The following is a 5,187-nucleotide window of genomic DNA, read 5'->3' as shown; positions in this document are numbered from 1 at the left end:
CATTTCTGGATGAAACGGGCAAGGACAGGCCGAAAAATAGAGAACAAAAATAATTTCCTTCCTATCCGTTCGAATACCCGACCCGAGTTAGAATATTCAAAAACAAATGCAAAAAATTTTAAAAATTAAAAAACATCTTCCAGGCTTCGTTTCAAGGCGAAACGGGGAAGGACAGGCCGAAAAATAGAGAAGAAAAATAATTTCCTTCCTATCCGTTCGAATACCCGACCCGAGTTAGAAAATTCAAAAACAAATGCAAAAAAATTTTAAAAATTAAAAAACAACATCCAGGCTTCATTTCTGGATGAAACGGGCAAGGACAGCCCAAAAAATAAAGAATAAAAATAATTTCCTTCCTATCCGTTCGAATACCCGACCCGAGTTAGAAAATTAAAAAACAAATGCAAAAAAATTTTAAAAATTAAAAAACATCATCCAGACTTCGTTTCAAGGCGAAACGGGCAAGGACAAGCCGAAAAATAGAGATCAAAAATAATTTCCTTCCTATCCGTTCGAACCCGACCCGAGTTTGAAAATTCAAAAATAAATGCAAAAAAATTTAAAAATTAAAAAACATCATCCAGGCATCATTTCAAGACGAAACGAGCAATGACAGGCCGAGAAATAGAGAACGAAAATAATTTCCTTCCTATCCGTTCGAATACCCGACCCGAGTTATAAAATTCAAATACAAATGCAAAAAAATTTTAAAAATTAGAAAACATCATCCAGGCTTCATTCCAAGACGAAACGGGCAAGGACAGGCTGAAAAATAGAGAACAAAAATAATTTTCTTCCTATCCGTTCGAACCCGACCCGAGTTAGAAAATTCAATAATAAATGCAAAAAAATTCAAAAAATTAAAAAACATCATCCAGGCTTCATTTCAAGACGAAACGGATGAAGACAGGCCGAAAAATAGAGAAGAAAAAAAATTTCCTTCCTATCCGTTCGAGCCCGACCCGAGTTTGAAAATTCAAAAATAAATGCAAAAAAATTAAAAAAATTAAAAAACTTCATCCAGGCATCATTTCAAGACGAAACGGGCAATGACAGGCCGAAAAATAGAGAACAAAAATAATTTTCTTCCTATCCGTTCGAATACCCGACCAGAGTTAGAAAATTCAATAATAAATGCAAAAAAATTCTAAAAATTAAAAAACATCATCCAGGTTTCATTTCAAGACGAAACGGGTGAAGACAGGCCAAAAAATATAGTAGAAAAAAAATTTCCTTCCTATCCGTTCGAACCCGACCCGAGTTTGAAATTTCGAAAATAAATGCAAAAAAATTTAAAAAATCAAAAAACATCATCCAGCTTCATTTCAGGACGAAACGGGCAAGGACAGGCCGAAAAATAGAGAACCAAAATAATTTCCTTCCTATCCGTTCGAATACCCGACCCGAGTTAGAATATTCAAAAACAAATGCAAAAAAATTTTAAAAATTAAAAAACATCTTCCAGGCTTCGTTTCAAGGCGAAACGGGGAAGGACAGGCCGAAAAATAGAGAAGAAAAATAATTTCCTTCCTATCCGTTCGAATACCCGACCCGAGTTAGAAAATTCAAAAACAAATGCAAAAAAATTTTAAAAATTAAAAAACAACATCCAGGCTTCATTTCTGGATGAAACGGGCAAGGACAGCCCAAAAAATAAAGAATAAAAATAATTTCCTTCCTATCCGTTCGAATACCCGACCCGAGTTAGAAAATTAAAAAACAAATGCAAAAAAATTTTAAAAATTAAAAAAGATCATCCACACTTCGTTTCAAGGCGAAACGGGCAAGGACAAGCCGAAAAATAGAGATCAAAAATAATTTCCTTCCTATCCGTTCGAACCCGACCCGAGTTTGAAAATTCAAAAATAAATGCAAAAAAATTTAAAAATTAAAAAACATCATCCAGGCATCATTTCAAGACGAAACGAGCAATGACAGGCCGAGAAATAGAGAACGAAAATAATTTCCTTCCTATCCGTTCGAATACCCGACCCGAGTTATAAAATTCAAATACAAATGCAAAAAAATTTTAAAAATTAGAAAACATCATCCAGGCTTCATTCCAAGACGAAACGGGCAAGGACAGGCCGAAAAATAGAGAACAAAAATAATTTTCTTCCTATCCGTTCGAACCCGACCCGAGTTAGAAAATTCAATAATAAATGCAAAAAAATTCAAAGAATTAAAAAACATCATCCAGGCTTCATTTCAAGACGAAACGGATGAAGACAGGCCGAAAAATAGAGAAGAAAAAAAATTTCCTTCCTATCCGTTCGAGCCCGACCCGAGTTTGAAAATTCAAAAATAAAAGCAAAAAAATTAAAAAAATTAAAAAACTTCATCCAGGCATCATTTCAAGACGAAACGGGCAATGACAGGCCGAAAAATAGAGAACAAAAATAATTTCCCTCCTATCCATTCGAATACCCGACCCGAGTTAGAAAATTCAAAAACAAATGCAAAAAAATTTTAAAAATTAAAAAACAACATCCAGGCTTCATTTCAAGACGAAACGGATGAAGACAGGCCGAAAAATAGAGAAGAAAAAAAATTTCCTTTCTATCCGTTCGAATACCCGACCCGAGTTTAAAATTTCGAAAATAAATGCAAAAAAATTTTAAAAATTAAAAAACATCATCCAGGCATCATTTCAAGACGAAACGGGCAATGACAGGCCGAAAAATAGATAACAAAATTAATTTTCTTCCTATCCGTTCAAACCCGACCCGAGTTAGAAAATTCAATAATAAATGCAAAAAAATTCAAAAAATTAAAAAACATCATCCAGGTTTCATTTCAAGACGAAACGGATGAAGACAGGCCGAAAAATAGAGAAGAAAAAAAATTTCCTTTCTATCCGTTCGAATACCCGACCCGAGTTTAAAATTTCGAAAATAAATGCAAAAAAATTTTAAAAATTAAAAAACATCATCCAGGCATCATTTCAAGACGAAACGAGCAATGACAGGCCGAGAAATAGAGAACAAAAATAATTTCCTTCCTATCCGTTCGAATACCCGACCCGAGTTAAAAAATTCAAAAACAAATGCAAAAAAATTTTAAAAATTAAAAAACAACATCCAGGCTTCATTTCTGGATGAAACGGGCAAGGACAGGCCAAAAAATAAAGAATAAAAATAATTTCCTTCCAATCCGTTCGAATACCCGACCCGAGTTAGAAAATTAAAAAACAAATGCAAAAAAATTTTAAAAATTAAAAAACATCATCCAGACTTCGTTTCAAGGCGAAACGGGCAAGGACAAGCCGAAAAATAGAGATCAAAAATAATTTCCTTCCTATCCGTTCGAACCCGACCCGAGTTTGAAAATTCAAAAATAAATGCAAAAAAATTTAAAAATTAAAAAACATCATCCAGGCATCATTTCCCGACGAAACGAGCAATGACAGGCCGAAAAATAGAGAACAAAAATAATTTCCTTCCTATCCGTTCGAATACCCGACCCGAGTTAGAAAATTCAAATACAAATGCAAAAAAATTTTAAAAATTAGAAAACATCATCCAGGCTTCATTCCAAGACGAAACGGGCAAGGACAGGCCGAAAAATAGAGAACAAAAATAATTTTCTTCCTATCCGTTCGAACCCGACCCGAGTTAGAAAATTCAATAATAAATGCAAAAAAATTCAAAAAATTAAAAAACATCATCCAGGCTTCATTTCAAGACGAAACGGATGAAGACAGGCCGAAAAATAGAGAAGAAAAAAAATTTACTTCCTATCCGTTCGAACCCGACGCGAGTTTGAAAATTCAAAAATAAATGCAAAAAAATTAAAAAAATTAAAAAACTTCATCCAGGCATCATTACAAGACGAAACGGGCAATGACAGGCCGAAAAATAGAGAACAAAAATAATTTTCTTCCTATCCGTTCAAACCCGACCCGAGTTAGAAAATTCGAAAATAAATGCAAAAAAATTTTAAAAATGAAAAAACAACATCCAGGCTTCATTTCTGGATGAAACGGGCAAGGACAGGCCGAAAAATAGAGAACAAAAATAATTTCCTTCCTATCCGTTCGAATACCCGACCCGAGTTAGAAAATTCAAAAACAAATGCAAAAAAATTTTAAAAATTAAAAAACATCTTCCAGGCTTCGTTTCAAAGCGAAACGGGCAAGGACAAGCCGAAAAATAGAGAACAAAAATAATTTCCTTCCTATCCGTTCGAATACCCGACCAGAGTTAGAAAATTCAATAATAAATGCAAAAAAATTCTAAAAACTAAAAAACATCATCCAGGTTTCATTTCAAGACGAAACGGGTGAAGACAGGCCAAAAAATAGAGTAGAAAAAAAATTTCCTTCCTATCCGTTCGAACCCGACCCGAGTTTGAAATTTCGAAAATAAATGCAAAAAAATTTAAAAAATCAAAAAACATCATCCAGCTTCATTTCAGGACGAAACGGGCAAGGATAGGCCGAAAAATATAGAACAAAAATAATTTCCTTCCTATCTGTTCGAATACCCGACCCGAGTTAGAAAATTCAAAAACAAATGCAAAAAAATTTTAAAAATTAAAAAACATCGTCCAGGCTTCATTCCAAGACGAAACGGGCAAGGACAGGCCGAAAAATAGAGAACAAAAATAATTTCCTTCCTATCCGTTCGAACCCGACCCGAGTTAGAAAATTCAATAATAAATGCAAAAAAATTCTAAAAATTAAAAAACATCATCCAGGCTTCTTTTCAAGACGAAACGGGCCAGGACAGGCCGAAAAATAGAGAAGAAAAAAAATTTTCCTCCTATCCGTTCGAACCCGACTCGGGTTAGAAAATTCAAAAACAAATTCAAAAAAATTTTAAAAATTAAAAAACATCATCCAGGCTTCGTTTCAAGGCGAAACGGAAAAGGACAAGCCCAAAAATAGAGAACAAAAATAATTTCCTTCCTATCCGTTCGTACCTGACCCGAGTTTGAAAATTCAAAAATAAATGCAAAAAAATTTAAAAATTAAAAAACATCATCCAGGCATCATTTCAAGATGAAACGGGCAATGACAGGCTGAAAAATAGAGAACAAAAATAATTTTCTTCCTATCCGTTCAAACCCGACCCGAGTTAGAAAATTCAAAAATAAATGCGAAAAAATTCTAAAAATTAAAAAACATCATCCAGGCATCATTTCAAGACGAAACGGGCAAGGACAAGCCGAAAAATAGAGAACAAA

The sequence above is a fragment of the Quercus robur genome, chromosome 10 (genome assembly GCF_932294415.1).
Source record: "Quercus robur chromosome 10, dhQueRobu3.1, whole genome shotgun sequence".
NCBI classification, from domain to species: Eukaryota; Viridiplantae; Streptophyta; class Magnoliopsida; order Fagales; family Fagaceae; genus Quercus; species Quercus robur.
This window is presented reverse-complemented; position numbering follows the sequence as displayed.